Raw genomic sequence first — 15,986 nt, forward strand, 5'->3', positions numbered from 1 at the left:
AGAACAGTTCATTATAAAAATCTACACTGCTGAAGTAGCGACATCTGCCAGTGTAGAGTGCTGTATTATCCATGATTACACATCTGACCCTCAGGAACCAGAAAATTAATAGTGCTGGTGAAGCTGATTCTGTGTTACCATTCTAAATTGTATCAAAACAAATAACATCCAATATGGTGTGCAAGTTGCCTTGGCTGACTGCAGCTCTTTAATTATACCAAGGTTGCTTGCGGACTTTATTTCTGGGGGTCCCAAGACCATTCAGTTTAGCAAATAATCTATCACCAGCATGCTCTAGTTAGCTCTGATTTGTTGTTATTTGAACGATCCAGGAAGAAGAAGTCCAGGCATAGATTGGCTTTCATTATAAGAGAAAAGGTACACTGGTGCCAAGGTACTCTTGGCACAAAAAAGGATATCATCTAGAAAGGTCATTAGCAGCCTGCATGTCAGATTCAAAACAATCCTACACTCTTTCAGCTGTAGACTGCTGCCTTGCACTCAAGCTTGTCATTGGTGTAAGACTTCCCCCTATGTCTTTGGATTCTTTTCTTTGTAGTCCTACTAATTTCTAGTTGCTGATTTATGTTGCTATTAACCCTATGAATAGGAATCCCACAGTGATGACATTTTTATATTCTGTGTAATTGAATGAAAATGGAGGTTTTCTCATGTTTCACTGAGACTTCATATTTGTGCTGTTCACACTCCATATAGGAATCCTAATTTGAAATGGTGTTTTATGTGCTGGATGACATCCAGAAACATTCAGAGGTAATCACAAGCTTTGATATGATGACGCTGGAGTGGATTCAAAGGAGTTAGCAAAGGCAGTCACAGGACTAATGGAGTGATTCTTGGAGAGGGAGGCTATAGGAAGTGGGTACATATAGCTCAGAAATTAAGAAGCAGGAGAAATACTGTGGCAATTTTTCACTAGTTAAAAATCTCAGAAAAGAGAGTTCAAACATGTATTTGCCCAATTATCATAGAACAGAATGAGCAATTGACAGGGATGGGGTGGACATTGCAGGATCTTGAGCAGAATGCATTTCCCAATGCCATACTCCAATCTCCAGAATTAAAGAAATGAAATAAAATAAAATAAAAGCTGTAAATAACTTTAGTACATTTTTGAACCCCAGGGCTTTTTTGGGTCCTGGACAGACATTTACCCAGTTTACTTCCTTGTTCAATGAAGGGCTTTCCTTCACCTAAATCAGCTCAGGGGGACCAAAATGTACCAAAATGGGGGAGGGCTATTTTGAGTATTTTTTTTTAATGGAGGGGGATATGGAGGAGCCTGGAGGCCCTGGGAGCTACATGTGGTCTGTAGGTTACACTTTCCCAACTTAAGACCTAAGATAAAAGAGGCCGCCCAACTCAGCTGGCCGGCCCGGTTGCTGCGTGGGGGGAGCCACGGCTTGCCGGCTGCAGTCCCTGGCTTGGGCGAGCCCCAGAATGTTGTGCGGGGGCTTCCTGAGCTGGGATTGGCTGGTGGCCGGGCGCGGGGAGGCACTTCCGCCTGGCGCATGGGGACTACATATCCAGCGGGCCCTGTGGGTTGAGGTGCCTCCCAATTGGGCGGCATCATGTGGCGAGATTGGCCAAGAGGCTGGGAGGTGGGTCCTCCACCCCTTCCTGGCTCCCCATTGGTGTACGGGCCTATTTTAGGCCTCGTGTCATGCTGGGTGGCGCCATTCTGGGCTCAGCTCGCCCCACCCACCCTCCCTCTTTTGGGAGCAGGTTGCTGTCACAACTTCAGGGGTGGTTGCATAGGTCTAGGGTCTGTTGGGCGTGGTTTCCAGGGCTGCGTAGCACTGGATCGGGAGTCCAAAGGGGACACCGGGGTGCTGAGAGCATTGTGGTGTTACCATTGCGAGGGCAACAGTGCTGCAGCGTCTCCTGGTGACAAGGGACAGAGATGAGAACAATCGCATGCGCAGTGATGCAATCGATGACATCATCGTTTACTGGTGGCTAGATGTGCGATTAACTGGAGTGTCCCTTTGTCATCCCGAAGCTTGGCCGTGACAAGGCACTTGGGATCATCCATCAACCAGGGTTGATGGATGACAGATCCAGACCTCATGCTTCATAGCCAACCCTATGTTATGGTTGTTTATAGTTGTTCTTTAATAAAGTTATGGCCTTTTCTTCCAAATTGCTGTGTCTGTGCTTATTTCCGCAGCGGCTTTCCTCCAAGGCAACCTATATAGCCTTCAGTCTCAGGTCTACTTGGCTGGAGATACATCCCAATGAGTTCAGTGGGTCTTCCTTCCCAATGAACGTATATGGTGCTGCAAGACTGACATTCTATACACACTTATTTGTGAGTAATTACAGTTGGCCCCTTGTATCCACTGATTCTTTGTCCATGGATTCAGCCATCAATGGCTTGAAAATAATTTTAAAAATTACAAATGTAAAAAAGCAAACCTTGATTTTGCCATTGTACATAAGGAACACCATTTTGCTATGGCATTGTATTTAATAGGACTTGTACATCCATAGAATTTGATATCCAGCAGGGATGAGGTGTGTTCTGGAACCCAATTTCAGTGGATATCAAGAGCCCATTATGTCATTAAACTCACTGGACTTATTTCTGAGCAGACATGCCTGTTATTAGATGTTAAGTAATGCTGCTCAATGTTAGATTTAGAACTTGTATTTACATGGGGATTCATGAATGAGCCTTATCACATGTAAAAAGTGAGACACAATGAGAGAAAAGCAGCTTTCTGCTTACCTCTACCTCAAAGCACTCCTGTTTTCATCCCGAGGGAGACGGTCATAAAAGTGTGCCTTTTGTTGTGCTGGAAAAATTCATTTGGCAAAAGATATGCTTTTATTATTGTCTCTCTCTGGAAGGAGAACAGAAGTGCTATGGCATCATGTGGAAAGGTAAACTCATTTCTCTCTCTCTGTGTCTCAGCTTGCTTTTGACAAGTGATAGGACTTGCAGGCTGCTGCCACACTGCAAAATTAATGCAGTTTGGTGCCACTTTAACCATCATAGCTCCATCCAATGGAATCCTGGGATCTGTAGTTTCTTGTGGCACCAAAGCTCTCTGACAAAGAAAGCTACATATCTCACAAAACTACAAATCCCAGAATTCCATAGCACTGAGCCATGGCAATTAAAGTAGTGTCAAACTGTGTTAATTCTGCAGTGCTGATACAGCCTCAGTGTTGGGGACACACAGTGCTAGGTAGCTCTCTAGTAGAGATATAAAGACTGTCTGCATTTTTCTCATTTTCAATGAAAAACGGAACCTTGACCTATTTTTGCATATTTTGAGCATTTGGGGATTGTCTTGTGAAAAAATCCTTTCTGCAAAATGCATTATATTCAGTATAAAATATGTTTTCAGTTATATGTGTGTCAAATGCAATATGCTTTTGTACAAAAGATTTTTTCCTAGAAAGTCCCAACATCCCAAAAGTCATGCTGAAAGAGATAACCACTCATAATCTCACTCAACAGAGAGGGGAAAATGCACATTTTCTTTTCCTGTGAGTATGCGACATACAAAAATTTACATCCTTGCATCCTATCATGGTCTCACCATCAATTATATATTCCTGGATTGCCTAGCTGGTTTGGAATTTGGTGGCACTAATCTATAACAGTCCTGTTTCTTCTTGTCTGAGTGTTCTTAGAAGATGGTGCCTCAGTATTGTTGCTCAGGCCTTCGGTCTGTGTAGTTTCTGTAGAGCTCTGTTTTGTTCTCCATGTTCATACATACATGAAGCCACTGGGGAGGTCATCCAGACTTCAATGGTAGTGTCTTATCAAGATGCTGATGATAGTCAGCCTCATGTCTTTTTTTAAAGAAATGTAATGCAAGGAATGCTATGAAAGTCATAAACTTTTCCCTAGATACATTAAGAAAATAGAAGTGGAGGAAGAGAATGAAATTTCAGTTGAGACAATATAATGGTACTGTTGACTAGTGTGCAATCTAACCTGGAACAGAGGATGCAACAGTGCTCCCTCTTAAACATCAGGGACTCAGCTTTGGGTTTTATGGTATATAGCTCATGAGTCCATGGTATATAATGATGGCTTAATCACTTAGGACAGTGTTTCTCATGGCATCTGATATGGGGAGGAAAGAGATTGCTAGGGACCAGCACCATATTTGTGTCCATGGGCTACAGCTCAACATTACTTTAGGATGTAATGGGTGTTCACTAATTTATTTCAGGATGAATACCACTTGCCTATCTAGCACAACGTGGTGGAAAGCAATAGTGAATTATTTAAACCCAGAGCTTTCTTTAAAGGGGATTGTGCCACAGTTAAAGCATGGTCCTACTGTTAGACAGAATAAAACAGCTTTTTCAGGCAACTCATTTTGGATGTTATAAAAAGTGTGAGCAAAGTGCTACTTATTTAATTTATCACAATCAAATCACTCAAATACTGCCAGAGAGAAGACTTCAGATGCCAAAAGAAACTGGCTTGGTATGAGCACCATTCACCTTGATTTGAATGGGAAATGAGGGTGCATTAGCTACTCCACTTTAAGCAGCAAAATGTCTTACTCATTACACCTTTATGTGATAGAGCTAGCTGGGAATTGGTGGCATGGAATGGGAATAGATTCAGAGCTTGAATCTCGACTTATTTCAATTCTTCACATGCACAAAATGAGCTTTGATTGTTGCAGATACAATAATTTTGTGGAATTTAATAAAAACCATGCCATGTTTTCTTGGAGGGGGGCACTTGCTGAGCATCAGAGAGAGGCAACAGTAGTCCTTTGATCCTCCAACTTCACTCACCTTTGGTTGACTTTGCTGTTAGTTTAACTTTATTTTGCTTAGGCTACTTTACAAAATGAGTTCTTCTAAGTTTTATGCATGTGCTTAGGTCCACCTCATCCCATCTTAAATTAGTTGTCACACTTTTGCTTTAAAAATTAAGTTCTGACTCCCTTTCCTTTTTCATCATTACTGTGCAATTCAGTGCATGACTAGAAACCATGGTTCAGACTAGACACACTTACTAAGACTGTATAATTCTGTATATGTAAGGTGAAGTATATGTTGGTTTAAAAATCCAATTTAATCTCTCTTTTGAGTGCTTGTGAATGTGCATTTAATTCTACTGGAAAGGATGTACTATACAATCTCTTCATCAAAGCAGTAAACACCTACTCTGTTGTTGCATATTTATGGTGAAGAAAGATAACTCTTATTTTATTGCTCACTTGATTCACATTTTTAATTGAGAAAGAAGTATATTATTGTCCTTTATAAATAGCAGCTTCATTTCCCCCTAAGTTAACTATTTATCATTATCAAGCAACTATTCCTGTTCTTTTTACCATTAGTTTAACAAAAACACGAGTTATCCCTGCAATAGTGGTTGGTGGCCAGTATCATAGCCACTGAGAGGGAGAATGTCTTTCTTTTACTCCTAATAAGACCAAAGTACACTTTGGTGGGGCTGAGCAGGCTCAGAATAATTGCAGTGAAAATGGAAGCAAACCTCTGTCCACTTCCAGTTGAATATTTGCTCTTCCTGAAGAGAGAGAGATTGGTAAATTGTCAGAGTATTCTCCCTCCTTCCCTCCCAGTCAATATCTACCACTGCTACTTGTGTGTCTGGTACCCTACTGATTTCACTCTTAGTTGGTGTAATTCTTCAAATGTAGAAGTTAGGAATCATCTTGTGCTGCAAGAAGGCATTCCAATACTAGGGAGACAGTGCCAGGACAAAAGAAGCATGAATTGCAGTCAATGACTTTTAAGAATTGTGGTTTTAGAAACAGAGAAAGCTTTACAACTGTATAGCACAAAACTATTGAAGTTACCTGTCTGAAATTTAATTGGATTAATCCCCTCCTTAGGTTTTACCAGTCCTCCAAATTTTATAGAGATGCATGAAAAAGACTTTTAAAAAAAGAGGTTACAGTCATTTTGGTTTCCTGATGTAAATCAATGAGGGCAGATGGCTGAATTGAATTTCCAAATCTTGATTTGAGGAAGGTATCACATCACACTGGGTCTGAATCAATCCAGACTGAATGAGGCCTAGAATTTAATCACAGAAACTGTCCTCAACTGAATCAGATGATCCAAACACCTAGTCTATACTGACTGACTGGAGTTTTTCAGCCAAGGGTCTTTCCCAATCCTACCTGGAAAGCTTTGTACTGAAAGCATGTCCCTTATCTCTGAGCTACTGCTTAGATCCCAGTCACTGGAATTGCAATAAGATTGCTGAGTCTAACCTGAAATTCTTGATTTATACTGATGTGGCAATGTCTATACTCAATGCTGCTTTGGTCAGTTCCCTTCTTCACTGCTTTGTTACATGTGAACTTTGCTGGATATAGGCCCCTTGGTGTTACATATGAGTAAAGTATGAACCAGGTGACAAATACTAAGGAGATGTCTGAAGTCTTGAAAAAGGAATTGGGAAGTATCCATTAATATAAATTTGACCACCTTGGTATAAATTATTAGAACATTGTGGTGTACAATTCAATTGAACATTGTTGGATGTTCTTGAGAAAAGGAGCAATTTCTTTTCTAAACATTTATTTGGGATTTTGTGTTTTTTCCTGAAAAAGTATTTCATTTCTTTAATGTGATATTCGGGGCTTTTAATTTTAATAAACATTTATTACAATTGTGTTGCATGATTTACAAGTTCCAGCAGTTTAATATCCTTTCCCCCAAATATCTACCATATTAATAAAACAAGCAGAGTTTAAATTTGTTGTAATTTTGGCAGCTATTTAAAATTCTGTGTTTTGACACCTGCTTCTAGGAAATAGCATAATGATAATCCCAACAGTGGAAAGCAGCTTTCTGTTGAAGTGATTGTGACTTAACAGATTTCAAATTAATTAAACTATGAAAACACCAGACTACATTTTATATTCTTCAATCTTCACATTGTAATTTTTGGAAAATGTTAATCGCAAAGTAGCAGAGAATCAGCCCAGTATACTTTTAAAAAATATTTTACTGTATTTCTCTTCAAACACCCTGGTAAACTCAAAAGGAGTGATTAGCTCAAAGGTGGGTTTTTCTTCAAGCTTACTGAAAGGTAATATATAATTATCAAGGGTGATTGTGAAGTATTAATATACTTAAGATTATTATAAAGCAAAAACATACGAATCAACGAAATTCCACAATACCCAAATACACTGAACTACCAAATATATGTTCAAACGAAGTGAAACATTTATTTTATAGAGCTGTCATTCATCCTTATTTGCAAATACGATAAATTTGTTGGGACAACTTTTAATACAGCAATTTTCCCCCATCTGTACATGATAGTTGGCTAAAACTTGGGGACCATTATTTACCATTCTTCAAACATTTTTCAGTAAATGTCTAGTGGTGAGTCTGGAGACGAAGCTTGCCTGCAGGTGCCTTCTTACAAAGAGAGAAGAGCCGAGAGTTCTTGCAGACGCAGATCACAGAGGATTGCCGAGAGGCAATCAGTCAACCAGCCTCAGGTGGCACGAGGGAGAGTTTCCCTTACTTAAGTGGGAGAGAGACTAATGCTGGTTGCTAGAGTTTATTGCATGATCCCTCGGCGTGATTGCTGCTAGCTCCTAGTATCTAGATTCTCTGTTACCTTGACCTCGGACCGGACTTCGTTATCTCTTGGCTGTTTTGACCCTGGACTGTTTGACTACGCTGTTTCCCGGTATCCTGACTTCGGCTTGACTTTCGGAACGTTGGAATCTCTGGAATCCTGACTTCGGCTCGTATTCTTGACCTGCCCTTGGACTGCTTCTTTGCTGGGTCTGCTTTACTTCCACTGAACTAAAGGCTCTGTAATCAGCTACGGTCAGTGTTGCTGGCAGCTTTCCCGGACACTAAATGGCTTGGGTCCAGGGTACTTGGAGGACCGTCTCTCCCCATATAATCCGCCCCGCACACTCAGAACATCTGGGACAAATTTGTTGGAGGTCCCTAAATTCCTTCTGGCGAGGACCTCACAGAGGGCTTTTACTATTGTCGCCCCCTCATTGTGGAATAAGCTTCCTGTAGAGCTCCGTTCCTCTGCATCATTAGTTTCTTTTAAGAAACAATTAAAAACGCATCTATTCCAGCTGGCTTTTTCACTTTAGTTAATACTGTTTCTTCTCTGCTCCTTGTCTCTTTGTTTTTTTTTTGACCCCAGACTAGTGCAAACATTGTTTTTTATTGCCCCTGGTGAATGCGATTTGTATAGATTCCCGTTCATACCCCTTGTAATGATGTTTTTAAATTTTTATATTGTGATGTTTTTAACTGTATTTTATTATTCATCATCTTGTAAGCCGCCTTGATCATGCATTTGGAAAGGCTGGGTAAAAATAAAAATTATTATTATTATTATTATTATTATTATTATTATTATTATATATTAGGATAAATTGCATTAAAATGCATAGAGGTATGCGTAAACATGAACAAAAATGAGTCACAAACTGATATGGAAACAGGCCAGAATGAATTTAGACTTCTTAAAATCTTACAGCTAAAGAAAGCAATGAAGATTTCTCCATTCCTATCCAACATACCCTTTTCTGCTACAGAAACCAACTTGAAACAGGGTGGGGGGGGGGATGATGTGCTTCAGAAAATAGCTAGGTGGATGAGCATCTAACTATTTACCCACTTTCAACACTTTTCCTGTTCCTATAATCATCCTCTTTTGAAATAGATTTTCCCAGCAGAAAAAAGTGTCATTTGGCTTACTTATACATGCATTTGTGTAGCGACTATAGTCAGGAGCACAGCTTGCATCAACTAATCTATAAACTTTACACAAGGCTTTTTTTTTAAAAGAAGGCATTCATTATAATTTGCAAAAACTTTTTGAATTCAGCTTCCAAATTTCTGATGCTTATAATCATAGATTATTATACACAGAGAGAGATTAATACACACTCACTCATTCACTCCCACACACAGGTGGGTCTGGTAATAACATTATAAAGGTTTCTGCTGGATATAAGTACATTGCAAATGCACCCTCTCCCAACAGGGAAGGAATGGCCCTTTATTGCTATAGAAGCCATGCTTGGAATTAAAATTCATATAAGGATACAGTGGTAAAGGAAGAGTGGCTGTAATATTCATTGTTCTGTATCTACCTAACTACTGCTAGATCACTTGTGATGAAACATAGCATTCTCATGTTAAGGAAAAAGATGACTGAAAAGATATTCAGAATTGGTTTAATTCTAGGAAACAGATGAATTCATGCAGAAATTGGAAGTAACATGTTGAAGCAGAAATTGGAAGTAACATGTTGAAGCAGTACTGAAAAATTATCCCTTAACATTTTGAAACTACTGTATTACAAACATGGCTTTGGGAAGTGGCAAACACCTTATTACTTCCAAAATTATGTTTGATGAATCATTTGGGGGTATTTTTTTTAAAAAAGGTTCATCTTTAAGGGTCATTTAAAAGGGTCATACATATTTTAAACTTGTAAAAAAAACCACTTGTGTTAACATACTCACATGTTGCTCTTTAGACATAAATGTGTTCAAAGTCTAAAACAATGTTCCAAATTTGGAACTTTGCACCATCCTGATATTGTGAAATTGCCAAAACAAAAGAATTTCTGGAATGCTAATTTTCAACCATTGCTTGGTAGTCTCTATAGGATTACTGTAATGTGTTATACATGAGCATACCTTTGAAAATGAATCAGAACTTGACCTGGACTACAAAAAGGCCACAAGCTTGTTAACAGGAGCTGATCATACCATGCCCTTACTTTGTGATTGGCATGGACTTACACTCTATTTCTGGATCCTATTCAATATCATGTTAAATGTGAAATTATCTTCTCCCTTATATTTCTCCCTGGACCCTAAAATCATTTTTAGAGACCTTATTACAATTGGCCTTGCCAAATGAGATGATTCAGGTGGCTCCTAAGCCCTTTCAGACATGGCAGTATTCATCAACCTCAGTGCAAGTTGCCATATTACACCTGAAACTCATTGCAATAAGAAATGCACATTGTTTTGAGAATTCACATATTTGTGAGGCTTAGGGACATTTTGGAGCAATAAAAGATGCATAGTCAACCTTTATTAGGCATAGAAAAACAACATGCATTTACAATAAAAATTTATATAAGGATGCATAGTGTCACATGTAAATGCCCACAATTCACAGTTGAGGAAAAAAAATATAAGCGAAGTCCTTTAAACAATGGGAGGAAATACATACATGAATCTCTCACTAATAGGTCACCATCAGTGAAAGTTCATTTGGTGGCAATTAAAAACAACAAAACTCAGGCTTCTGTGTGGTGGTGGTGTGCCTTCAAGTTGTTTCTGACTTACAGTGACTCTTAAGGCAAACCTATAATGAGGTCTTCTTTGCAAGATTTATTCACAGGAGGTTTGCCTTTGCCTTCCTCTGCGGCTGGGAGAGTGTGATTTGTCCTAGGTCACCCGGTGGGTTTCCATGGCTGAGTGGGGAATTCAGCACCTCAACCACTATGCCTTTCCAGCTCTCTTCTGTGTGTATACAGGTCTAACGTAAGATTATCAAATAAATGATTTTATTTTAGGTTGTCCAGCAATCGTATGATATAGGATGCTAGAAAAATGCTTTGAAATTAATAAATAGAATTTTAAAAAGAGGGGTGCAAGGATATTCTCCACAGATCCTTTTATGTTTTTTTCCTCCAATGTTTGCCCTCGCTGGCTTCTGCTGACCATTTGAGACCAGAGAGAAGGTTTGGAAATGCCTGCTTACTCAGCAGTATATTTTCACTTCCATGAATGACTGTTGTTTCAACTTAAATTCAAGTGAGTTGGCTTTCTGAGTCTATAACTCTTGTATATGGGTAGTTGTTCATCATCCTGTCATCTGATTATACTGGACCACTATATTTTATTATATAGTGGTTTGGTGCATGATTATTTGTTGGAATTGTTTACAACTCAAACAGCAATATTTTGCCAGTTTCTAGTATTAGAGTGCTACAGTGCTTTTTGAAAAACATGAAATAACAGCCAAAGGTCACCACAGTTACTTTTTGAGCATCCATAGTGAAAGATGATTTAGCATTCTTGTTATTATTATTACTGCATTTGAGAAGACTAGAGGTTTGTAAAATGATTACCTATAAGCATAAAATATGTCCATATAAATGAGGAAGATGGCTAGTGCTTCGTTTTTGCCAGAATGGTTTTGATTCACTTTTTTCTCTCTGAATATGTAAATCAGCTAGTCTAAAAGACATGTCTGAAGCATGGAGAGTTTTCATAGGTTATTATTAAAAGTACCAAGGAAGAGGAATACTTTTATATCTATGTATAATGCATTGCTTTAAGGAAACTATTTTAAACAAAAGACCCTTACATTAAGAAATAGAAAGAAAAACACACAGAGAGAGATAGCTGCAGGACTTACCCATGGCTTGCAGAGTGAGGGCCTGTGCCATTGCTTTCTCCTTCTCACAGGCCCCTGTGCCATTCAAGAGTGGGGCCTGGGGTGCTGGCACCCAATTGGTTGAGTACAGGCCGGATCTGATTAAAGACTACACTGGGCAGTCTTCAATCAGTATTTATTCCCCACATGGCTGTCCAACCCGGCCAGTCATTCTTAGGAGCCTTCCCTCCCATTTTTTTTCTGTGTATTTGATCGCTATTGTCATGACTGTTTGGGATGGAGCATGGGATTGGGATCCAGGTAGGGTGTCAGTATCCTGGAAAGAGTACAGATAGGGGACTCTTAGGGGGCTTGTGGTATGTGTGCCAGAGATGGCCTGCCCCCATCAAAGGGATGGATCCATTTCTGGAGCCCCCCCCCCCACTCAAGTGGAGGCACCAGGAGGGTCTCACCTGGGCAGGCATGATCTGGTGCTCCACTTCCATTCTTTGGTGCAGGGTGGAACTTTGGTTCATCGAGCAGTATGCAGGCTGCTCGATGCCTGGATCCTATTCCATGCACGTGCCAACTACTGCAGCTGTATTCAATAAATAGTTGTGGCCTTTTGCTTCCAAGGTTTATGGTTATCTGGTATTTTTTCTGGCATCACAACCTTGCCCCTGGGCAAGCAAAGAGAGAGAGAGAAGCTATAGTTTTACCTAGTTGTGATTTTGCCTTCTCAAAAAATAAAGAGAGAATTAAGGAATATAAAATTAAAATGTATTAAAAATTAATCAAAGGTTAATTAAAGATTAATCAAGGAGAGAGGCCCCAGGAAGCATTCTCATTTTCTTCCTTACTACATATAATGAGTGCCTGAAGGAAGAACGAGGAACCATAATATGGATGAATTAAAATCTCTTGATTAGAACTGTATTTCATACTTCTGGTCATGGAATTCAGCCTTTTACAAATACCTTGTGGATTAAGAAAGGCTCATGTGGTGGATAATTTATTTGTATCCTAACAGGCAAGTAATGGTTTTTGGTAATTGATATGTTGATTCGTCATCATCCAGACTTTGATTTAATAGATTGTTTATATTTCAAGTTTTCCACTATTGTGCCACAAATTCATCTTCTACCTAGAATTAAATAGTAGAGTTCTCAAGTCATCTTCCTCTTAAGCATAACATAGAATGGTAGTCACTGGACAAGCTGCTTTGTTAAACAGCTACTATGTAGTGATTACCTAAACAACCATTTTTGTGTCTTTATATGCTTTTGTGGTGTGTGACACTGGTTGATCATCTGTCCGACACTACAGTAGTGACACTATAGCTAACACATCATAGTACTATGTGGAGGAAGGCAAAGGTGAACCTCCTTGAGAAAAGTTTTTACTCAAAAGAATCCCAGGATGAGACAATCCAAAACAAAACAAGAGACAGGGACAGGACACAAATAGAGGGGCAGGGGAAAAAAATTAAATAAGACAGGAAGCCACCCAGAAGACACATTTAAAAATGAAAAGAAAGTCTGAAGATGTGCTACACGTGTTATAAGTACATATAATGCAAGAAGCCTGAGTCAAGGGAAATGTAATAAAATGTAATAAAAAAGGAAATGGAATGTATAAACACAGCAGTACTAGGAGTGAGCAAGCTAAAATGGACAGGAATGGGATATTTTGAGTCTGATAACTACACAGTGTTTTACTCAGTAAATGATAAAGGGAGAAAGAATAGAGTAGTGGCAAAAGTGAGGAAAGATAGCAAACTTAGTCAAAGAATCTAGCACAAATGTGGACTGAATCATGTCAACAAGGCTTCAGGGAAATCCAATATGCACAATCATTATCCAAGGGATAGCATGTGCTTTATTGACTACAGCAAAGCCTTTGACTCCATATACCATGAAAAGCTATGAAATGTTCTCATAGAAATGGGAGTGCCACTACATCCAATAGTCCTGATACTTAATCTGTATTCAGAACAAGACGCTGCCATCAGAACTGAATATAGAGAAAAGGAATGGTTCCAAATTGGCAAAGGAGTCAGTCAAGGCTGTATACTATCACCCTATCTATTCAGCCTATATGCAGAAAATATCGTACAGAGAGCAGTCTTAGACCTAGAGGCAGATGAGCGAAGACAGGAGGAAGGAACCTGAACAATTTGAGATATGAAGTGACACAATATTGTTAGCAGAAACCAACAAAAACCTGGAACAATTACTGAAGAAGGTCAAGAGGAAAGTGCCAAGGTTGAATTAATGCTTAACATTAAGAAAACAAGGATGATGACCACAGAAGATCTACAAAAATTAATTATAGGCCTGAAATGCCCAGGCCAAATAAGGAAGCTTTGGGGGTGTGGTGTTGAAACATTGCACACCGCCAAAATGTCTGGAAGTTGCTTTGGCACTGTGATCCATCCTTTGAACTAGATAAAATATGAATGGATTAAATCGAACTCCTGGTGGCACCCGTTTAGGACTGTGGTGGCAGCCCACTTTGGGCATGGCCCATGCAGTCCCTGATCCTGGCCCAATCATAGCCAGAGCAGCCAGAGGGCACTCCTTCCAGGTCAAGTGCTTCAGCCCCTAGAAAATACGGAAGTTGAAATAATGAAAGAATCCCTATATTTTAGCTCAAATATGGAATGAAGACTCCAATCAAGAAATTAAAAGCATTAATAAAAATTTATATTAAAAAAAGAAATTAGAAGACGATTAGGAATGGGAATGGGAATGGCAGCTATGAAAGAAATAGACAGGAGCCTAAAGTGTAAAGATATATAGTCAGCCCTTAATATCCATGGGGGTTCCACTTTGGACTCCCTGTGGATGAAAAAAAAACCACAGGACCTCTAGTCCCATGGTATTTAATGGCGACATGCGTGTGCAGGGCTGTTCTGCTGCAATGGTGCTTGCTGCCCATGGATGCTTAAATCCACAGATGGTATACCCGTGGTTGGGGATGGCAGGCTGTAAGTGAAGATTTCCAAGCTATTTCATTCCCCATTACCATGTATGGATGTGAGAACTGGACAGTGAAGAAAGCCGATAGAAGGAAACCCAATTCATTTGAGATGTAGTGCTGGAGAAGAGTGCTGAGAATACCGTGAACAGTCAAGAAAACAACCAAATGGATTCTAGACCAGATTAAGCCAAACTCTCCCTGGAAGCCAGGATGATTAAACTGAGATTGTCGTACTTGGGGCACACTGTGAGAAGGCATGAATCATTAGGAAAGACAATGAAAAGAAAGAGAGGCAGACCACATACCAGATGGTTGTACTCAACCAGAGAGGCCACAACCACAAGACTACAGGACTTGAGCAAAGCAGTGGCGGACATGGCATCTTGGAAGTGTCTCATCCACAGGGTCACCATGAGTTGAGATTAATTCGAGGGCGGTTAACAAATGACACTACACACACACACATTAAAAATATGATTTCTGAAATGGCTGCCTCAGATGTAATCCAATAAAAATTAGGAATGCAGTGCATTCAAGTATACAGTGAAACAATTTAGTAATTAGAAAGAGGGAATGTGCAAATATATATAATTATATAGATATATATATATATAATATATAATTTTTCAAACTATCTCACTTTCTTTTAAATACTTTATTGTCCATTGTATACTTATAATGCCGACAGTGCTAAGGTTTAAATTGGATTACACCCAAGGCAGCCATTTCAGAAATCATATTTTTAAATTCATTCCCTTTATCCCTAAAGATTATTCAGACCTCATGAGGTTTAACTTAATTCCTCTGAAATAAATAGAAACAATCCAGCAAAAATTGTGCCTTAAGTCCCATTGATTTCAATGAAGAGATTTAGGCTACATAAAGCTTCATTTAAATCAATGTGGCTTATTTTTAGTAGTTTGGGTGCCACAATAAACTACAATCCCCTGGATTTCCTAGCACTGAGACAGGGCAGTTAAAGCTCTCTCAAACTGGACTATTTTTGCAGTGCATTGTGGACCATTGACTAGTAAAAAATGCAGTACATAATAGAATGTTTTGCATTTCATTCTTGCAAGTTATAACAAATACAGTAATTTTCTCCAGGACTGGGGAGCAGTGATGATTTTGGGGTTACTCCATGTCCTACTGTGGAGTAAGATACTTTTCTTAATGTTACTCCTACTCCTACTCCTGTAAAAAACTTCTTACTCCTTACTCCAACTCCTCAGCCCTGGTTTTCTTGCTGTTGTGAGAGAATAGGAATGTTCCCTTGAAATATTCTAACTCATATTAGAAAGTGAATTTCTAACTAAGTTAAACAATGAAACTGAGAACATTTAAAAGCTGAGCTTAGAGTCTTCCAACTTCAATTGCAAAAACTAATATTATAACAGATGAGTGAGAAATGCTTTTTGACTGATGGGAAAAAATGAGACATATGGGAGTTTCAAAATTAGCCATCAAAATGAAAATAAGTAGTAAGCAAACAAAAATATACTGCAGGCACATGTAACACCCCATCCCATCCTATGGCTTTACTTTTGCTATTCCATTAGGAATGGGCAACATGCTATGAAGAAAGGGAGAGAAAAGGGAGCCCTTAACTCTTCCACTAGCAATAATATTCT

At 39.2% G+C, this 15,986-nt stretch overlaps 1 long non-coding RNA gene across 1 annotated transcript in view; it reads right to left on the reverse strand.

Annotated features, from left to right (window-relative positions):
- LOC121924929 overlaps positions 1 to 15,986 on the reverse strand; it is a 49,895-nt gene that overhangs the window by 12,350 nt on the left and 21,559 nt on the right. Inside the window, exon 2 of the long non-coding RNA XR_006102767.1 lies at positions 11,847 to 12,053. This is a non-coding gene — a long non-coding RNA (uncharacterized LOC121924929). The remainder of the gene's footprint in view (positions 1 to 11,846; positions 12,054 to 15,986) is intronic.

Source organism: Sceloporus undulatus, chromosome 3, assembly GCF_019175285.1.
Source record: "Sceloporus undulatus isolate JIND9_A2432 ecotype Alabama chromosome 3, SceUnd_v1.1, whole genome shotgun sequence".
NCBI classification, from domain to species: domain Eukaryota; kingdom Metazoa; phylum Chordata; class Lepidosauria; order Squamata; family Phrynosomatidae; genus Sceloporus; species Sceloporus undulatus.